Raw genomic sequence first — 22,846 nt, 5'->3', positions numbered from 1 at the left:
GGATTAAGTTGAAAAAAGTTTTGAAAAATTAAAAATCGTTTCACGGCAAATTTGTAATACAAGTGAATGGAGGATTACATTTCTTTACTGTAGAAAAATATATCTCAGACAAATACTGTGAACTCATAAACTGGAAAAGGGAAATTCAATTTATGAATTCACTAATATGAACCTAAAGAAACTGCTAGAAAACAAATATAAAAAGAATATTCAATCCCGCAAAATGTTATACATACCACATAATCTTTGTGCTCTTCTTGGGTAGCCTATACCTGCTGTGGAAAATTCAAAATGAATTAGTTTCACATAACATCATGCTTATCTGGGTTTAATGTATTTGATAGGCTTGTATACATCTAACATCAACATGGCTTAGAAGTTTGTTTTCATTTAAGAGCTCTGCTAAGGTTCTACCCACTATGTAAAACATGAAATTAACATGTCACTCTTCAAACACAATATACTGATTTTAAAAGTATTACATCTTAATTTAAACCATAACTAAATATGCATTGTGCCATAATTTCCTGATACTTCACCCTGACATTTTCCTCTCCTTTTCATTGTCGCCTCTTGCTGTCAAGCACTAACAAAAAGCCTATCAGTTTGGGGGGTGTGGGCAAGAGAATGGAGCCTCCATGGGAACTGGTGCTAATTGCAGGTTATGTCTCAACCAGGAGTGAATAGTGCAAGAGAAGTGCAGCATATGCTGTCTTTCCTGGGTATTCAGCCTGTTAGCTTCACAATTGTAGGGACAAATCCTGCTTGCCTGACGCAACCCACTAGTCATAACATAGTCAGTAGGACCACATACAGGTGCCAGGTAAGCAAATTTGACCAAAGTTAGTGGCCAAACCTCATTCTTCTAGAGATACTGCAATGTTCTTGTAACAAGCTTAGGGTGACTGGATAGAAAGTATGAAAAATTGGGACAGGGGGTGGGAGGTACTAGGCATCTATATAAGAAAAAGCCCTGAATAGCAGGACTGTCCCTATAAAATCAGGACATCTGGTCACCCTAAACAAGCTTCAGCACTGGTCTTCACAACAGAATCGGTCTAATTAAATGCTTTGCATTGATAGTTATTGTCTGATTTTTAGGATATTATACTTCCAGTATACTAGCACGGGAATGTATTCTGTTTCCTGTGTGTTCTATTATAGCTAGGATTCAAAGTATACATCACACAGCCACAGTAATAGAAAGAACTACAAGCATGTAAATGTCTGCAATAAAAAATTCTGAAGTCATGTGGTAGGGTAGTAATAACTATTCTTGAATGAATAAATGAAAATAAAAAGTGAAATATCTACCACATCTGTAAGGTATAGCAATAGCCCTATCCTGCATGGAACACCCACTCGTTTCTGTGCACAGGTCATGTGGCTGGTGAGACTGAGGCAGTGAGGAGACTAAGGGAGTTAGTCAGCTGAGTTCGCTGGCAGGAGATTGGGTTGTATTTGTTTCTTTTCTTGTACTTAACTAGCAGGTGCTCTCCAGGGAAGAACCCACAATGGGAGGAAAATGGTGTGTTGCCAATACTACTGCTAGGTTTTCCTCTGTCTGTACCTGTGGGCCTCACTGCCAGATAGGCATCCTGACCCTGGAGCCTTCTACCCAGGCCCTAGCCTTGACTTGCTGGGAATGTGGCCTGCATGTCCCTGTGGGCACAGTCCAGGCAGGGGAAACTCCCTGGTGTGAGAGGTGTCTGTTGGTGGAGTCCCTCAGGAAGCAGGTGAGAGCTTCAGGTGGAGGTGGCTCATCTGTGTAGCATCTGGGAGCACAAGGACTTCATCGGCAGAATGAACAAGAAAACACCTGCGACACAGGATGCTAGTAGACTACAGATGATTACAGAAACACTAGAGAAGAAAGCTGCTCAATACGTAGGAGGCAGTGCTCCATTCCCCACTAGGTCCCCTGTGTAGCAAAGTGAAGAACTGTCCGGCCCACAACATTTTGGCAACTGAGGCGGGGAGCTCAAATGATGCCCCCACGCCCTCTCGCTTGTGCCAAAACTTTGAAAGGTCTCAATTCTGCCTTTTTCCTGTTCTACTCCTCATGGCACTGCTCTATGTACATCGGCCAAACTGGACAGTCTCTAAGGAAAAGGATCAATGGACACAAATCAGACATTAGGAATGGCAATATACAAAAACCTGTAGGAGAACACTTCAACCTCCCTGGCCACACAATAGCAGATTTTAAGGTGGCTATCCTCCAGCAAAAAAACTTTAGGACCAGACTCCAGAGAGAAACTGCTGAGCTCCAATTCATCTGCAAATTTAACACCATCAGTTTAGGACTAAACAAAGACTGTGAATGGCTTGCCAATTACAGAACCAGTTTCTCCTCCCTTGGTTTTCACACCTCAGCTGCTGGAACAGGGCCCCATCCTCCCTGATTGATCTAACCTCGTTATCTCTAGCTTGCTTCTTGCTTGCTTATATATACACACCTGCCCCTGGAAATTTCCACTGCTTGCATCCGAAGAAGTGGGTATTCACCCACGAAAGCTCATGCTGCAAAACATCTGTTAGTCTATAAGGTGCCACAGGATTCTTTGCTGCTTCTACAGAACCAGACTAACACGGCTACCCCTCTGATATCTCAGTAAAGGAGAACAACTTAAAATACCTTGTTCAAAATTTTTTTGCAACACTTAACTTTCAAACGCCTGAACAACAAATGTAACTTTTCTTGTCTGCCCAGTAAACACTGGCATTTTTATCTGTTTGAAAAAATCAAAGTGGTGCTTTCCATGCCTTCTTGGTTGCAAAGATTTGAACTGCTTCCTGAAGGTCCACAGTCTGGGCCAGCTCCTGCTCTGTTGAGATGGTTGCAAGGCCGACCAGCCTCTCCTGTCTCATTGTGGTGCATAGATGTGTTTTAATTAACTTCAGCTTGGAGAAGCTGCGTTCTCCACTGGCAACTGTTACAGGAAGTGTTAGAAGTATGCACAGAGCAATAAAAGCATTTGGAAAGAGGGTGGTCATCTTATTTGTGCACATATATTCCAGAACAGCCTTTGGAGTTGATCCTGCTGAAATGTATCTTGAAAGGGCTTTCAGTTCATCACCTAAATCACTCACATCAATATCGCACATGTCATCGTGTATCAGTGTCTCTAGTGCCCTGCATTGCTGGTGTAGGTGTTCTTCAGGTATAGTGAGGAGTTTTGGAATATCCTACAACATCCCAGATATACTGCTGTGTTCCTTGAGCTGCATGAAACGTTCTTCAACTGACTGTATTGTGCAATCTAGCACCTGGTTAAAGAATTCAACTTTGAATTGTTGTTTGGGGTCTCTTATGGGATTATACTGTGCCTCGTAATCAAAATGTCTTCTTCTTCGGTGACTCTTGTATTCTTGAATGGGTGGGAAAATAGCTTCAGTGTGAAGTTCCTCTGCCAACTTCTGTGTACTTGTCAGAACGTCTTGAAATCCCTCATCTGACCAGTAAGAATGTAAGGATGACTTTGCTTTGTCCAGTTGTTCCATTGCTTCAGATATATCAAGGTCAACATCTTTGAGTCTCTTACTTACAACATTTATTTCTCTCAGTATGTCATGCCACAACACTAAGCCACACAGAAATTTGAAGTTATGTATGTTTTGGTTGATTCCATTTCCCTCTGCCACTGTTCTCTCACGAACAGTTCCTGTCATAGTATTATCTTCCATAATGGCAACTATGGCATCATCTATCTTCCCAATTTGGTGTTTGATAGGCTTTATCGCCTCCACTCGACTTTCCCAGCGTGGGGCACTCTGTGGTTTCAATGTCAGAGAGGATGTTCCCAGATGTTGCTTTAAAATTTGCCATTGATGAGAAAGATACATAGATGCTTTGAATTACATTAAAAAATTCAGCAGCCTCACTAGAAGCTGATGCTGCATCAGAGACCACCAAGTTCAATGAATGAGAACTGCATGAGACAAAAAAAGCTTGAGGGTTTAACTCTCGGATCTGTGTCTGCACTCCTCTGTTCTTTTCTCCCATGTTGGCACCATTATTGTAGCCCTAACCTCTCACGTCAGCTATCACAATTCCCATATCTTCCAGCTTTTTAAGAAGCACATTTGTCATACCAGCTCCTGCAGAATCATCAATGTCAATACATTCTAGAAAATGCTCTCTGACAGTCACCATTGCAGGGACATTTTCACTTAAGTTCTGTTGTTGTTACAAAATGCACCATTAAAGTTATTTGTTCTGTATGGCTGATGTCAGGTGTGCAGTCTTGAATAACAGAGTAATATCTTGCTGACTTCAGATCTGCCATAATCTTCTGTTTGATTTTTGTTGCCAGTAACTGTATGATCTCATTTTGAATTATTTTTCTAACATAGTGGTGTGTGTACATTTCTTGGGTGGTGACTCTTCTTAGATGCTCCTGGAGTACAGCATCAAACTCAGCCATCAGCTCCACAGTTTTAAGGATGTTTCCATTGTTTGGCACGTACAGCTGATCTGAAGTGCCACACAGTGCTAGGTTTTGGGTAGCAAGCATTCTCACAATGGCAATGAGTCTTTTCAGAACATTTTGCCAGTAAAGACATGCTGATGCAATCTTCTCTTGATGCTGATCATCTATGGTGGCCCTTAACCTTAGTCTCATTTCAAGCTCTCTCCACCTATGGAATGCTCTCTGGTGATTTGCTGCCTTCTCATGGCATGCCATATTTTTCCAGTCCTTTGTTTCTGTAGAACTCAATGTGGCTAGCACATTAGACTGGAAGAGTTTGCAACAAAAACAGTATGCAGCATTCTGGGGTTTTGAGTACATAAGCCATGGCCTTTCCACTTTGTCACCATTGGGGATTTCACGCCAGTAATGTGTTGGATGGAAACTTCTATTTTCATTGTCTTTGGGGAACATGAAGTTTTTCACTTGCTGTGGCCCATGCAGTACAAGGAAGTCCCTCAGGCTACTGCTCAAGTGAGTCCACAGTCCTGGATCATCTAGACTTAAGGAACTAAACTCAGCAACAGCTGTTTCTTGTGCCTCCATCATACTCTTCTCTGATCTACACTTTTCTTCAGGAATGTGCATGGTTACATCCATCTGAGATGGAGATATGGATGCTACAGTAGCTGCCAGGTCACCTGCACTCTGACTAACTGGAAGATCAGGCATCTCCTCACTGCTTACACCCTCACTGGGGCCGGAAGGCTCACCGTGAACATTTGTGTCTATGTATCTCAGGAGAGCTCCTTCCTGCTTAGATAGAAAAGCTTCCTTTGCTTTCTTTCTTTTTTTGAATGCTACCCCAGAGGGGTGTTTTCTTCTTTCACTCCTGACTGCTGATCTGTGCCAGCTATAGTGGCTCTCAACACCCAGCTGAAGGGGACAAATAAGCAAGTTGGTAGCAGGGCCTGAGTGAGGGAAGATATCAGCGTCTTAAGGGTCTGACTGGCTCCTACTATTTCAGTTGACTGCCTGTTCTCCTCAAGTGGATTCAGGGAAGCAGCAGGAAACAGGAAGCTCCCTGAGAAGCTAGTGTTAATCAGTCCAGTTTGAGAGGGTGCTAGAGAGGTACATAAGAGACTCCTCCTCCTCTCTTCCTGCAGCTCCTGCTGCTTTCTGTTATTCCCTCTCACCTTTTCTCCTGCCTGCCTGTCTGTTATGTCTCTTGTGCACTCCTTCCTCCAGCACAGCACTCCACCATCTCTGTGCATTTAGAGCAGAGAGAATACATATGCACCAGCAGCAGACACAATTTTCTACACTCTGGGTCCTAGTGGCACCCCCCACCCAGAGTCTGGCACCTGAAGCAGCCGCCTCAGTTCGCCTCATGGTAAGGCCAGCCCTGAGAACTGGTATAATGTACTGGCAAGAGGAGGTGAGGAGCAGACCCATGGCTAAGGAGGAAGGCTCACCTACCCCTCCCTATCTGCCACCAAGGATGGGAGGCTCTTGGCCACCACAGCCAAGATATAGGGTACTGACAGTGAGGACTCCCTTCTGAGGGGAATGGAGACATTCCTTTGCCAACCTACATGATGGCCTGTGAGGAGTGCTGCCTACCTGGAGCCTGCATCTAATAATTATGGAAAGGTTGCAAAGGCTCATCTGTCCACAACCCCACACTGCTCTTTCTCTGTCCTTGAAAGATGGAGGCACCTTGTTCAGGAAGATTAGGCAGGTTAAAAAGGGAGGAGGTGTTGCACTATACATCAAGAATATATTCACTTGTTTTGAGGTCCAAAAGGAGGTGAGAGGTAGATTAGTTGAGTGTCTCCGGGGTAAGATAAAGATAAAAGAGGTAAAAAATAGGGGTGATGTCATGGTATGGGTCTACTATATTCACTCAAATCAGGAAATGAAGGTGGATGAGGCAATTCTAGAATAAATAACAGAAATACACAAAACACAAGACCTGATAGTAAGGGAGTCTTTAACTACCCAGACATCTCTTGGAAACTTGGCAAAATACAAAATGTTCAATAAGTTCTTAAAATGTATTGGAGAAACCATTCCGTTCCAGAAAGTGGAGGAAGAAACCAGGGAGGCAGACATTTGAGACTTGATTCTGACCACGAGAGAAAAATCGGTAGTGAATCTGAAGTGGAAGGCAATTTGGGGTGAAAGTAATCATGAGATGATAGATTTCATGATTCTAAGAAAAGGAAAGAGTGAGTGCAACAGAATAAGGATGATGGACTTCAAAAAGCCAGTTTTAACAATCTCTGAGAACTGATAGGTAAGGTTCCACGAGAAGAAATTAAGGGAAAAAAGGAGTTCAGGAGAGCTGACAGTTCCTCCAGGAGACAATTTTAAAGGCCCAACTGCAAATTATCTTGATCCAAAAGGAAAGATAGGAAGAAAAGTAAGCAGCCAATATGGCTCCAGCAGGAGCTTTTTAATGACCTAGAAGTCAAAAAGGAATTCTACAAAAAATGGAAACATGGACAAATTGTTAAGGAAGAGTACAAAAGGATAGCACAAAGAGGTAGGGATAAAATCAGAAAAGCTAAGGCACAGAATAAGTGACACCTAGCAAGGGACATAAAAGCAATAAGAAGAGGTTCTTTAAATACATTGGGAGCCTGAGAAAGATGGACAGTGTAGGCCCTCTACTTAGCAGGGAAGGAGAACTAATAACTAATGACATCAAGGAGGCTGAAGTTTGTGTTGTTTTGCTTCAGTCTTCACTAAAGAGGTTAATGATTCCACACAATTAATATTAACAACAAGGGGAAGGAATGCAAGTCAAAGTGGGGAAAGAACAGATCAAAGAATATTTAGAAAAATTAGATGTGTTGAAGTCATGGGGCCTGATTGCTTCAGCTAGTTCCTTAAGTACCCTAGGATGAATTTTAATCTTGAAACTGCTAGCAATTATCTTTGAGAACTCATGGAGGATGGGTGTGGTTCCAGAGGACTGGAGAAGGGTAAACCTAGTATCTATCTTTAAAAAGGGGAACAAAGAGAAGCCTTGGAATTATAGATCAGTCAGCTTAACTTCAGTATATGGCAGGAGACTGCAACAAGTTGTCAGTTTGTAAGCACCTAGAGGATAATAGTGTTATAAGGAATAGCCAGTGCAGATGTGTGAAGTACAAATCATGCCAAACCAGCTTCTCTTCTTTCTTTGACAGGGTTACTAGTCTAGTGGATAGAGGGGAAGTTGTACACATGATGTATTTTAATTTTAGTAAGGCTTTGACATAGTCCTGCATGACATTCTCATAAACCAATGAGAGAAATGTGTTCTAGATGAAATTACTATAAGGTGGGTGCACAACTGGTTGAAGGACCATACTCAAAGAGTTGTTGGTTATCAATGGTTCTCTGACAAACTGGGAGGGTGTATCTAGTGGGGTGCTTCAGGGGTCAGTCCTGTGTCTGATATCAGTCAATGTTTTCATTAATGACTTGGATAATGGAGTGGAGAGTATGCTTACCAAGTTTGCAGATGACACCAAGATGGGAAGCATTGCAAGCACTTTGGAGGACAAGATTAGAATTCAAAATGATCTTGATAAGCTGGAGAATTGATCTGAAATCAACAAGATGAAATTCAATAAAGACAAATGCAAAGTACTTCATTTAGGAGGGACTAATCAAGTGTACAACTGAAAATGGGGAATACTTTAACTGGCTTTGGTAGTACTGCTGAAAAGGATTTGTGGCTTATTGTTGACTCATACTCAACTGTTGATCTACTATATGATGTAAATGTAAAAAAGGCTAGTATCATTCTAGAGTGTATTAACAAGAGTGTTGTATGTAAGACCCAGGAGCTAACTGTCTGGCTCTACTCAGCATGGGTAATGTCTTAGCTGGAGTATTGTGTTCAGTTCTGGGCACCACACTTTGGGAAAGATGTGAACAAATTGAAGAGAGTCCAGAGGAGAGCAACAAATATGATAAAAGGTTTAGAAAACCTGACCTATGAGGAAAGGTTTAAATAAAAACGGGGCATGTTTAGTCTTGAGGGAAAAAAAGAATGAGTGGGGACCTGGTAAGTCTTCAGATATTTTAAGGGTTGTTATAAAGAGGATTGTAATCAATTGTTCTCCATGTCCAGTGAAGGTAGGACAAGAAGTAAAGGGCTTAATCTGAAGCGAGGGAGATTTATGTTAGATATTAGGAAAAACTTTCTAATTATAACAGCAGTTGAGCACTGGAATAGGCTTCCAAGGGAGGTTGTGGAATCCCCATCATTGGAGGTTTTAAATATCCAGTTGGACAAATGCCTGTCAGGAATGGCCTAGGTTTACTTGTTCCTGCTTCAGTGCAGTGGACTTGACTTGCTGGCTTCTCGAGGCTCTTTCCAGCCCTACATTTCTCAGATTCTATGATCAAGGGCTTGCAGGATTGGGCCCAGAGTTAGTAAATGACAACAATACATGGTAAGTGATTGAATGTTGACACACATAATAAATTCTACTGAAAAACTTCACTTCCATGCTCTTCTATCTATCTTTCTTCTAGGTTCATTTATCAGTACCTATTACTGCAGGTAGGCTGTGGTGGTGTTCAGACCGGGGTCTGAAATTAGAAAGGAGTAGGGCTCTCTCTAATCTTTTTCCAGAGAGTGTTTCACAGCCCAGAGCCAAGCAATGGGAGTCATGTAAGTTTCACCCTTCTGCACAGAAAGTTATTGGTCAGATTCATTGTCATCTTGTTTTTTTATTTTTGTTCTAAGGACAGAGGTGACAATTATGATAATTTATATGCCAGAGAATCTCACCCTGTAACTTCTGTATTCATCCCTTACCCACTGAGCCAAAGCATCTCTTTTAGAAAGCATTCAGTCTTGACTGGAGAATTCACCACATCCTTTGGTAAAATGTTCCAATGGTTAATTATCTTTACTGATTAAAAAAAAATTCACCTTATTTCTTTTCTGAATTTGTATTACATGAGCGTCCAGCTATTGGATCTCATTACCCCTTTGACTGCTAGATTAAAGAGCCCTCCACTATCAACTCTTCTCCCTGTCAAAGTACTTGTAGAATATAATCAAGTCATCTCTTAACCTTCTCTTGGATAAACTAAATCGATTGAGTGTGTAACCAGGTTTTCCACACTTCTAGCCATTCTTGTAGTTGTTGTCTGAAACCTTCGGCATCCTTTTTAAAGGATGTACATAGTACAGTACATACAAAGATTACATTGCCCCTCTTAGCCACTACATTGCACTGGGAGCTTTCAGATTGTTAACCACTGTGGACCCCCCTCAAGTCCTCTCCAGAGTCACTGCTTGCCGGGAAAGAGGTGGCCACTAACAATGGATGGTTTCAGCCCGTTGATGTCTGAGTTATGGGCCCAGCACGCTCCTGTTGTGCCAATCCGCTGACAGAATCATAGCCCTTGCTAAGGTGACACAAAGGACCCTTAAATTATCCCTAAAAGTCTAATGGGGTTCTCATTATGAAGGAATCATGGGGTAACATAAAGACAACTTTACACCTTTCTCTCCCTGTCATCCCTGATGCAGGGACTTGTCAGGGCTGGCTTAGGGAAGGAAGGGTGAAGCCAGGGTATGAGTCATCCCACCAATCCTCGGAAGAAGCAATAGTCCCTAGGAGGTGTGAGATGTGTTCTATATGGTGTGTTCCAACTTGTGCCAGGGCCCAGTTTGGCCCCTGACTGCTTCTGGAATTAGGGGAGGCATAGGGTTGCTTAGCAATACCTTTGCTTCCCCTCTCTTCAGCAACACCAAGCATAAGATCAGCACAGTTTGAGGATTGCATCCTTAAGGGGTGTGGCTGGTGCAAGAGGCAGCCCCCACGGGCATAGTTCCTTTACACACGAGGAATTATTTACTGGTCATCTGCATCTGCTTGAAGTCCACTTTGCCCCATGTAAGTGGACTTCACAGATTGGAAAATTCTGTGCAATATTTACACAATGAGTGTGGTTGTCTTGGTGAGACACAGATGGAGAGGTTGCTTCCTTCCACTGTGAGCCTTAAGGCAGAACTTTAAATTGGACCTGGAAGTGAAGGGGGAATTAATGGAAGTTGTAGACCTCTGCTATAAAGTGCTCTGAGAGGCAAGCTCTGCTCCAGAGACAGGCTGCTGTGTGTTGTACGAGCTTGAATTTTCAGTTGTCCTTGACCAAAATGCCTAGGTATAGGGATATAGTACTCATGTGCTGAGGTGATGAATTTGTGAATCACTGTTGAAAAGTTGTCATCTGAGAAGAACAAGAACAACCTTCTAGTAATCTGGAGACAATAGAAAATGTTTCTTGCTACTGTCGCTCATAAGAACAAATGAATGTGAATATTATAACTATTCAATGAGAGAGAGAGAGAGAGAGCATACTATAGCATACTTACATGTAAAGGAATCCAAATTTTCCTATAGGGTCATAGTTAGTCTGAGATGTGGTTAGTGTACTAAATTGCAATAAATAAATAAAGACCTGTGAAAAGAACTCATTACTGGCTTTGTCTCTTGTATTCTCTTATCAGTCCTATGAGCAAAGTTAATTTAACAGTTGATAGCCTACAGATAGTAAATCAAAGTGAACTCCGGCATAATAGGCCATTTGTTTTAAAAAAATATATAAGCATAGGAAATATGATTTTTCTGATAGATCTTATGGGGACATGTGCTGTGAGTTCAGTACACTTGATACACAAATACAAGCTACAGTATTATTCTACCATTAAACAACACATCTTAGTGTAGCCAATCTATCTAATTAGATCAAGTTCATCACTGTGGTGTATGAGGGCTAGAGAGGGACATAGATTCAGCATTTTAACACCTAACTTCTAAGTGCTCTGCTGCCTAGTGGAATCCAAAGTATTCTGGGGTGGGGCTCTCTCAGGGTATATTTTTGATATTAAAATATTCTCTGGGAGCCCTTTTCATAAGCCTTCATCAGAATTAATATCTTTTCAAAAATGAAAACACACTAAGCAGCAGCCCACAGCAGCAAGCCTCAGAACCTAGGTCAACAGATTCCGAATCACAAGGCTTGTGCTATGGCACTGAAAATAGTTGTTTAGATGCTCGTAGGGTGACCAGACAGCAAATGTGAAAAATCGGGATGGGGGTGGGGGGTAGGAACCTATATAAGAAAAAGACCAAAAAATCGGGACTGTACCTATAAAATCGGGACATCGGTCACCCTAGATGCTTGGGCTCTGAAGCATAGGGAGGTAGGTGGACTTCAGCCCCTATGCTCCAACCCCAACTGCAATGTCTATATAGCTGTTTTTATTGCCATAGCATGAGCCACATGAACCCAATTCTGTCAGATTGGGCTCTGAGTCCCACAGCAGCAAGCTGTGTAGACATACCTCATTCTTTCCCGTTGAAGCTGTTTCTCTTTGTATAAATACTGAAATACTCACTGTGCTACAGTGAGTGTCCAAATAACTCCAGAGCCCTAGGGTTAGCGCACTCATCTTGGAGGGGAAGATGTGGCTTCAAGGTTCTGCTCCACATCAGCTAGAGAGAGAGGATTTGAACCTGGGTCTCCAACGCCTTGAGCTTTTACATATGTGGGGAATGGGACACTACCGCCTCCTCCTGTGTTTTGTGGTGGATGGGGCTGATCTGTTAGGCATACTATAAGCATGAATCAGATAAGTGGGGAAATGCCTAGTTTGAGGATCTTGACAGGACTTAGCTGTGAGCAAGGTGGCAGGGCTTACACAGTTTTGCACATGCCTAGTGGCAGAAATGTTGGTGCATAGGGAACTCTTGATAGGCAGCAGGTTTAAAACAAATAAAAGGAAGTTCTTCTTCACGCAGCGCACAGTCAACTTGTGGAACTCCTTACCTGAGGAGGTTGTGAAGGCTAGGACTATAACAATGTTTAAAAGGGGACTGGATAAATTCATGGTGGCTAAGTCCATAAATGGCTATTAGCCAGGATGGGTAAGAATGGTGTCCCTAGCCTTTGTTCGTCAGAGGATGGAGATGGATGGCAGGAGAGAGATCATTTGATCATTGCCTGTTAGGTTCACTCCCTCAGGGGCACCTGGCATTAGCCACTGTCGGTAGACAGATACTGGGCTAGATGGACCTTTGGTCTGACCCGGTACGGCCTTTCTTATGTTCTTATGTTATGTTCTACCATTGGAAACTTAGGTGCTTGCAGGGTCATGCAACAGCTAAGTGAAGGTTTTGAGGATCTAAATTTTGGACTTAGGTGACTTAAAATGGCAGTTAGGTGCCTAAATCCCCTGGTGGATCTAGCCCTGAGTCCCTAGGCAGCGTTTAGGCACCTGAAAGATAAATATCGGATCTAGGACAAGGAAAACACCAACAAATGAAGACATGTTCATGGCCTGTGCTTCTATTAGTATTATATCTACTTACTTATTCTGTAGGCAGAAGCTGCCTTAGGGTGTGATCCTGTACCCACTTAACTTTACATACATACATGAATAGGTGCATTGAATTTATGAACAGAAAGTTAAGCACCGTTTTGAATAATGAAAATAATACTTTGCACTTGCCTAATGAGCTCGAAGCATTTTACAGATGAATTAATTAAGCCTCACAATATTCTTGTAAAGTAGAGAAGTACTTTTAGAACATTGTACAAAGTGGGAAACTGAGGCATAAACGTTAAGGAACTTGTCCCACTGTAGTGGCAAAGCTAGAAATAGAACTCTTAGTTCACACTCCTGTGCTCTAACCAACAGCTACACTAACCCCTGCAACACCCTATGTAAAGGAAAATTCATGAGCCTCAGACAGATTACACTAACTCATGCAACATATAAGGGTTGGAAGGTAGGGTTTGGCAAATGGCAGGAGATCAGCTGGCTTGTCCTCAGGAAGCAAGGCTGTGGACAGCTGGTAGGGGAGTGTACTTTTCATTGTTTGGCCATAAAGAGCTGAGAATCCAAATTTAATGGGGGAACCATATTTATATCTGGGAAGGGATGCACAGTAGGTACCCACAAAACAGGACTTTGTGTGGCCACACACCTAACATATGCCTACATCAGCCCTGTTAAGGATCATTTGGCCTTCAGTACTTATACCCAATTCATATTAATGAATGATACATATGTATGATGGGCCAAATTCTAGTCCCAGTGAAGTTAATGGCACATCTCCCATTGACTTAACTGAGGATAGGATTTGAACACAGTACAGAATGGGTTTGTGAAGAATTACCAACTTGCTGTGCCATATTTCCCATATGATGTCCTTACTGATACTACTCCTTAAAGCAGTGGGTCTCGATTGTTTGGGGCTCAGGATTCATTTGAAAACCTTGAAGGCCTGTTGCAATCCAGTAAATAGTTCTAGTGCAAAAAACATTTGGCTTACTAAATATTTCTCACCCATGATATATACACATTAACATAAAAAGTACTAAATAAGTATACAGTGTGTACCGTAAGCACTGGCTCCTGTCCTGAGGGGCTGGCTGGGCTCAGATCTCCACTCTGGGCATTGCAGATTCCAGGGTGTAGTGCTGCTTGGGTTTGACCTGGCTTCCCTGACCTGGGGGCCAGCTGGGCCAAATTTGTGTGAGTGGTTTTGTGACCTAGTGCATGGGGCTGCAGTGCCACTCACTCAAATTGAGCCTGGCTGGTCCCCATCCTCAAGATGGAGGGACAGCTGAGCCAAACTGGAGAGGTGCTGAAACCCTGTGTACCAGGTTGCAAAGCCCGGAGCAGGGAGCTGAGCAGAGCTGCTGCTGCAGGGTGAATACAGGGTTTGCTCAAGCCACATGTCAGCTGTCATATTAATGTGTCTGTTGAGATGCAGTCACTCCTATAAAATGTTGATTCGTTCAGTATTGGATAGTTTTAAATTATACTTTACCTATATTGAAATATCTTCTAAATATTTGTATTAATGAATAAATGTTCTTTGTTTTTCTGATCTTGAACAACCTCTTTCTGTGTAACTTCACCTTTGCACCGAACTGGCCATTCTGCCCTTAAGACACAAAGGAATGCAAAAAAACTGCATGGGGGAGAGACATGGGAGAGACATGGTTTGTAAACAGGAATTTGTGGAATGTACTCATATTTTGGTTGTAGTTGTAGTGTCCAGAATTCCACAAAAAAACCCACAAATAAATATTGCTATATGGTATATTTGCTAAAATAAATAATAATAATTTTGCATCATCACTAAGCATCGTCTAATGTAGAGCAGTTACTCTAGTTTACTTTGGCAAAAATGCAAATATTTTGAAAATTATAATGTAAAATAGATCCAAAGCTTGATTTATTGCATAAGTCCCTTAATTATTGGAATATGATTAATTTTGGCTTTTGTAGTAGAGAGAAAGTCCCCTAATTGCAAAATAATTTGGTGATCAATTTGTCAAATTGTTTGATGAAACAGGATTTATAGTACATGCATACTTGTTCCACTTGCAAAGACTATCTTATGTTCCTGTGTCAACACTGTTATGGATGAGGTATTGGAAATAAAAAATTTATAAAATAACAGAAAAGTTAATGCTTATATTTACTGTTCACCAAACACTTCCTTCGCATTATTTCAGTGGCCAAAGATATGGGGGTGTCACACCTACATGTATTCAAAACAGATTCATAGTCAGAAGTTGGCAGATTCATGATGGGTACTCAAGGAGGAGAACAGCTGTCTAGCAACAAAACAATTTTAGCTGATCTTTTCAGCCACTTGCTGTACCATTGCTCTGTGTGTGTGTGTGTGTGTGTGTGTACACACACACACCATGGCAGGTGTTTTTGTGTGTGTGTAAAGGGGTAGAGTGGGCAAGAATAAAAAAAAATTGTAAGGGGCTATGGAAGCATTTATTACCTGGTTTAGTAAAAAAAAAATCATTTTTATAATAGAACAAATAAACATTTGTTACAGACAAATGGCCTGATCAAGACTTCTGGAAAATTTTGTAATCTTTCTTTGCTCAGCAATAAAGGGGAAACATCTCCTTTTATAACATCTGTGGAATGGCATATAAGGCATTCTGCCGCCACTTTGTTCTCTAGCAGAAATCCTGGCCCTAGTGACATCCGTGGGAGTTTTGCCATTGACTCCAATGGGGCCAGGATGTCATCCTATGATTCTTGTCAGCAAGACCTACATATATGACAATGTGCAATAGAAAATGACATTGCAGGAGTCACTGAGAAAGAATTAATAGGAAACAAAAAATCATCAAGAGAAGAATAGGTCTGTAAAACTGACAAAGCAGAACTAGTCACATAATTTATGCCAAGAATTACTATGGGGTACTTATTGAACTGATTCTGAAAAAAACACATTCACGCAACAAGCCCCTACTCAAGTGAGTAATACTCTTGGCTGCAATAGGTCTACTCACATTTATAAAATATACCCACGTACATACAGGTTTGCAAGAATAGGTTCATTGTCCTGAACTCATAACACTGGGTAAAGAAGAAAGCTACATGAGATGTTAGGGTTTATATTTGAAATTTTTATGGACCTTTTTCATCTAAGAGCCATTAGAGTCTATTATGAAAATCAAGTTGTTCTGCACTTTCTATATGCTAAAGATCTGCATAAGTTTTCAATGGGGGGAAAAATACATGCAGAAACAATACACTTGTAAAGAATACATTTAATAGTTACATTTACTTGTTTTAATGAAAATACCTAAAGGTATATTTACACTGTAGGCTGAAAGGACCAAGTCTTGTTGTCTTTGCTCAACATCTGCTCCTGCTTCCACTGAAGTCAACGTGAATCTTGCCTGGGTAAAAACAGGTATTTGGCTGCCAAAAAATATTTTACATTTTTTTTCCTGTTAAGATTTGGCAGGAAAATTTCACTGCAAAGAATAAATCTTTTAGTTAAAAATGCAGAAGGAATTAAACCAGACCCCAAACACTTTTCTTTTATCCTTTTTTCTTGAGACATAGGTGTGTTTTTCAAATTTGCTTTTGGGTGTATGGTAGAAAAATTATTTATATCAAGATATAAAGACCTTGAACACAGTGATCACAGTGGTTTACAATGCAGTGACAAAATCCTATAGCTGCAGTGGCATGAATGACAATGCTAATGATAAGAATGCACTTACTGCTTAAACAATATTAGGGCCTGATCCATCTCCCAATGACTTAAATATGTGCAGGTTTGCCTTCAAATATGTCTATATAAAGTCCCATTAAACCATTTACAAAGACAAAAAACAAAAGAAACTCCGAAACATGTTCTATTTATTATATATGTGCAAATAACATTTGTGTTTTGACAACATTTTTAAGGTTTGTTTTTGCAAAGCTGACCATATTTGTTTTAAAATTATGATTTAGAAAGTAAGAAGTTGGCAAGTTCTAGGAATCAGCATAGGCATACAAAACTTTTCTGCTGAGTCACCTTGGCATCAAGAGCCCGGAATTCTAGATATAAAGATTTTTGTCAGATCAGCTGAAGCCTGCCAGTATACTATCAGAGGGGTAGCCGTGTTAGTCTGGATCTGTAAAAGCAGCAAAGAGTCCTGTGGTACCTCATAGACTAACAGACGTTTTGGAGCATGAGCTTTCGTGGGTGAATACCCACATGCATCCGACGAAGTGGGTATTCACCCACGAAAGCTCATGCTCCAAAACATCTGTTAGTCTATAAGGTGCCACAAGACTCTTTCCAGTATACTATGGCCCTTATCCTGCAAAGAGAGCAATGGGTATGGACTCCCGTGGGCTGCAGGAAGCCCCACTGAAATCAGCTGGGCTCCATGCAACTGTAGGGCACACAGCTCTCTTTCCAGGATCAGAGCATATGTTGGCAGTTCTGCACTGCTCCTCTCTCTTTACGTATGATTTAACAAATGATTGGTGTGATCACTACCCAACATTTTAATACTACCATTGACTCCAATGGGAGGTTTGACTAAGTAAGGATCGGGATGTAAGTTTATTTAATAATTAACCAGGAAATACTAGTCAGTATATATAACAAATATCATAACATATATATATATGTTTCCTATTTGATCTCAGTTTGCTCTTTACCAAAGCAATTACTTTTAGAACATAGTCTTATGATGCATCAGAATTACAGTACTATGATACATTAAAGGTTAACTCTAAGTGGATGCCCAAAAAATACCTAGTTTTTTTATACTTCAATACTATCAAAAAGATATTTTAGAAACCCAAGACCTTTTCCATCTATCCATTGCAAACATAAAAATGCAATTCCTTTCTTAATAGTTAACCTCTTCTAGCACGCTTTTCTCAGAGCTTGCCCTTTAAACTTGGGAGAGACAAACTGCAGCAGCCCTGGAGTTGCCATTTTGTGTCTGACTGTTGTAGCCATACCTTCTTTTCTGCTAGTGGGTAAGTATTTTTTGTTCCTATTAGGTTTTCAATTTTTCTTATTTGTTAGGACATGGGATATCCTTACAATTAGTGCTTTAATATTAGAAATCTGTATAAAATGTATTATTTTGAAATTGTAAAATGAACCCCATACATTCAAGTTAAAACTCACCATATGGGTTTAATTGTGAGGCAATAGTTCTTTTTATGATATTAAAATACCAAAGTATTTGAACTAACTATTCTTATTGGGAAGGGGAAGAAAGTACTTTCCCTATAAAAAAGACTTTAGAAAATAATGATTGTAGTAATTACATATGTTGTAAGAGCCAAGGGGCTAATATCTGATAGTTCAATAATTTGGCCATCCAAATCATCTTGGTGTTTTGGTTAGGATTTGACCAACAATACTACAGTCAAATGAGGATTTCAAGTATCTATGCTTAGTTAGATCATCTGCATGCATTGCAGCCTTACAGTGTTTGCAATCATCTTGAATGGGGTCTAAATATTTTCTACCACCTCTCCTAAGGCATATTTAGCATCTTTTTATTTCATATAGAGAAATCCTCAATTATAGCTTTAAAACATTAGGCAAATAAAATCCACCCATTTCCTAGACTGTTGTGTCCCTGAGGCATCAGAAGCTGCAATATATTGGTACTATCCAATTATCTAACAGAAAGAGCTAAAGGAAACCATCTTATCCCCAACCCTCCTTCCTCCCAAAAGGAGCAATGTGCCACTAAATAGAAATGCTTGAGTTGTCTGAAAGCAAAAAGAGAGAGATGGTAACAGCAAACCACCTTCATACCCCTGTCCCCAGGAGTCTTCTTTGGTATCTGCCTCTCACAGCCCTCTTCTTGTTCACCTGTGATAAGTGTAATCTCTCACCAGCAGCTGCCAAAGCTTCACTCATTGATTTCTTCACTAAGCATGCAGGCAACAGAAAAAGCGTGTTTGTTCACAAAGATCCTTCCTCCATCTCCTGCACCAGACTGGTACCTGTATTGAAATAATTCATAATTATTAAGAAGTCTATGGGAATGGGTATCTAACTCAGTACAGGTTACAACAATTGGCTGTGTTGGCTGAGAAGGATGCTAAGGCAGTGACTACCCTGAGCCTCCTACAGGGGGTGCAGCGTGTGTGTGGTGGGGCAGGGGAGTACCACTGATGCATTGCATTCCATGGTACTGTACTCAAGAGTTCTCTGATGCTGGATTACAGCAGTCAGGGCCTTGGAGTTGAAGCTAAAATTGTTTATTATACAGTAAATTAATTGGTAACCTACTCTTTCCTTACCTACACACAAAATTGAAAATTTACCTCTTGTAGAGGGCTTAAAACACCATGAACGTTTAGGTTCTATTGGCATATTGCAAAGTGCTAAACTTTCCCTGTAAAATCTCTAAATCAAAAACATGCAAGATCCTTCGCTAAACCTTTGTTTGGTTAATTTTGCCAAATAAAATGAAGAACAGATATTATGTGACGTGAAACCTCTGGTGATGTTTTAAGTGTCTGGCATTGTGCAATTTTTAAAAAAATATATTTCTAAGACAAGAGCAGATGACCTTTGAGGCAGTCAAGCTTTTCAGACAATATTTTTAATTGTTTTGCATTGTAGTTTTCCAATTTTTTCTTCTATTTTTTTTATTTTGAACTCCTAGGTATGTATTTAATCTCTCAGACTTATTGGTCTTTTCTTTAGAAGAATTTGGTTTCTGCATTTTATTTTGTTCTTTGGATTCTTCCTATGTTGTCTTTTCTTTTCACACAAAAGGAAGTATGCAACCTTCTTTAGGAATGATGAAATTCATCTATGGTAGTAGAGGCTATGAAAAGCTCTCAGAGTAGTGAAACCAGAACAGTTCTGGGTCTCACTGGCCAGCAATAATAAGAAATACATAATATTTACATACCATTTTAAATCTTCAAAGTGCTCTACAAATTTAAATAATTAATCCTCTCAACAACCCAATCAGGTAGGCAGATAAGTATTATACTCATTTTATAGAGGGGAAACTGAGACAGAGAGAGTAAGTGACCTACTAAGTAGGACTAGAATAAAGGTCTGTGAACCCAGAGTCTCGTGTTCTAGCCATTAGGCTATTTCAACACCACACTTTCTGTGTGCAGTGGAGCTGGGCTCCATATTGCCCATTAATGGTGTGGATTTAGGGTGAGGGGAATAAGGGTAAGGGTGATGGCAGGACAACTGCATTCAGGGTTACAAGGATCCAGCAGCTAGTTCATAGAATGCATACAGGGGTTGTAGCCACTATTTCAGCCCAGGAGAATACTGAAAGGAACTTTCCTCCCATTGCATGCTCATGGAAAGCAAGGTTATTTGGAGTTCCTATCCTAAGGAGCTCCCAAGAACTGCTTCTTCTGTACACCCCTGGGGAGAATACATTTCCCTAATGGTGCATTGCAAAGATGGGTCTATGGCTTCTTCTCATTGGCCCATAGAGTTTTCTGGGAGTATAAGGGAAAACATGCTTCACTATTTTGAAATGTGGGAACACACAGTGAGGGGAGGGAGGGATTTATACTCACCTAACAGAGGCACAACAATCCCTCTCGGTAGTCTCCCGCAGGCAATGCTGTGCCAAAAGTTTCTCCTAAACCAGGGGCTTTAGCTGAATAAACTGATAGAGCGTTTCCTGAGTATTGATAGGGAAAGAGTGATGATTCTGTCACTCACTGTTGCCAAAACCAGAGTGAAGCAATGGGATGATAAAGTAAATCACTTAGTGATTACACTTAAGACAAGGATCTTGTCATGGAAATCATTAATGAAAATGATGAGTTTGGTAAATATTGTAGGATATGAAAAATCCATATAAAAATAGTTTGACATATCCAAAATTTTTACTGACACTTCAGCTTTTTACAAACTATCAACCCTACTCCACAAAAAGCCAGTAAAGGATGGATTAACATATACAAATTATCATATATTCAAGAAGCCTACAATCTCCAAGCAATTTTTGATTAATCCAATGACTGTTTATGGACACACATATCAATGTTTACATAACAGAGCATTTCTTGTGTTATTTTACTGGTCCTCTTTGCTTAATAATTCTTATTGCATGGGACAGTTCATTTCTGATATAATAATAAGACTGAGAAAACACCACAGTTATTTTACAAGTATTTTCACATACACAAATAAGGCATTTAAAATCACAAGCAAAGGGTTCTCTTCCAACTCAGTGAACTTGTACATTTGATCAGCATCAAGGATGACATCAGACGCTAACCAGTTACTCTACACTAGGTCAATAGTAAGCAGACTGTAAAAAGGAACAAAAAACAGATAAATACTAGCACTTGGAAAGTGAGAACACTGCTTTTCAGTTAATTTGTTGCTTGCTCTTGTAGCTACTAATTTATCTCCAAAACAATTTATTTCAGCAAATCTAAACACTAAAGTATGGTAACCTAATGGTTTACTAAATGGCACTTTTTGTTTACATACAACATGTCAAGAATTCTTAGGGAAGACGCATCATAGTAAAAGTGTGCTTGATTTTGCATAACCTGGCTTCTGAGCAATGATTTACACTAGTTATGAAATTCCTTTGGGAATGGCAAATCATGCAAATACCTCAAAGATGCAGGTGAATGTAATAGCATATTTAAGAAATGATAATTCAAGCCACATGCAAGCAAAAGGGGGATGTGGGCAATACCTGCCCTGGGACTGGAAAGGTATTTTATGTTTTATAAGTAGGAAACCAATAGGTTTTTGAGGGTGGGGAATTTCTCTGTCTTTCCACTACAGTTAAATCCCTGGTTGTGAGTCTATGTGTTGTGGTGGGCCTATTAAGTAATTAAAAATATCTAAGTGATTCCCATCAGAAATTTAAATAACATTTCTGTAATATATAAATGCAAACGTATAAATACTTTGTGCTTCCAGGTTGACTTGTTTTCCCTTACTAAAATACTACCTAGTATGCTACAATAGTTAATCAAACCATGCAGTAACAATGTTGTAAGCATTTTGTGTTATATAATACAGTATTTTATAACCAAGAAACAAAATGCTTACAACATTATTGAAAGAAAGCAGTGATAGAAAAGTAAAGACAATTAAGAAAATATTATGCTAGTGGGAGGAGTGTGTATGTTGCTCGTCTGGTCTATGGGTATGTCTACACTATAGGATTATTCCGATTTTACAGAAACCGTTTTTTTAAAACAGATTGTATAAAGTCGAGTGCACGCGGCCACACTAAGCACATTGATTCGGCGGTGTGCGTCCATGTACCGAGGCTAGCGTCGATTTCTGGAGCGTTGCACTGTGGGTAGTTATCCTGTAGCTATCCCATAGTTCCCGCAGTCTCCCCCACCCATTGGAATTCTGGGTTGAGATCCCAATGCATGATAGTGCAAAAACAATGTCGTGGGTGATTCTGGGTAAATGTCGTCACTCAATCCTTCCTCCGTGAAAGCAACGGCAGACAATCATTTCGCGTCCTTTCCCCCCCGGATTGCCCTGGCAGATGCCATAGCGTGGCAACCATGGAGCCTGTTTTGCCTTTTGTCACTGTTACCGTATATGTACTGGATGCTGCTGACAGAGGCGGTACTGCAGTGCTACACAGCAGCATTCATTTGCCTTTGCAAGGTAGCAGAGATGGTTATCATCCCTATTGCACCATCTGCCATTGTAAATTGGTGATGAGATGATAGTTATCAGTCATTTTGCACCGTTTGCAATTGGAAATTGGCGATGACGGTTATCAATCATTTTGTACCATCTGCTGCTGTCATGGGTGCTCCCGGCTGGCCTCGCTGAGGTCGGCTGGGGGGCGCATGGACAAAAATGGGAATGACTCTCCGGGTCATTCCCTTCTTTATGTTTTGTCTAAAAATAGAGTCAGTCCTGCCTAGAATATCGGGCAAGTGTACTAGAGAACCAGAGAGCACAGCCACTCCGGGTCAGAGCCCCAGAGATCCCACAGAAATGATGAGCTGCATGCCATTCTAGAGGGTGCCCCTGCAACAACCATACCCATTGCTTCCCTCCTCCTCCAACCCTCCTGGGCTACCATTGCAGTGTCCCCCCATTTTTGTGATGAAGTAATAAAGAATG

General features: G+C 40.7%; 1 protein-coding gene across 2 annotated transcripts in view; it reads left to right on the top strand.

The window, feature by feature from the left end:
- The window catches only part of ARHGAP5 (Rho GTPase activating protein 5), a 172,215-nt gene that overhangs the window by 63,549 nt on the left and 85,820 nt on the right, over positions 1-22,846 (top strand). Inside the window, exon 1 of one of the 2 annotated variants that reach the window (XM_039536942.1) lies at positions 17,732-17,751. The exons of the other annotated variant lie outside the window; for it this stretch is intronic. The gene's annotated coding sequence lies outside the window, so the exon portion shown is untranslated. Of the gene's footprint in view, positions 1-17,731; positions 17,752-22,846 lie in introns of those variants that run through there. 2 annotated transcript variants of the gene reach the window in all.

Source organism: Mauremys reevesii, linkage group 4 (genome assembly GCF_016161935.1).
Source record: "Mauremys reevesii isolate NIE-2019 linkage group 4, ASM1616193v1, whole genome shotgun sequence".
Taxonomy (NCBI): domain Eukaryota; kingdom Metazoa; phylum Chordata; order Testudines; family Geoemydidae; genus Mauremys; species Mauremys reevesii.
Note: the sequence above shows the minus strand (reverse complement) of the source record. Positions and strands in the feature narration are given on the sequence as shown.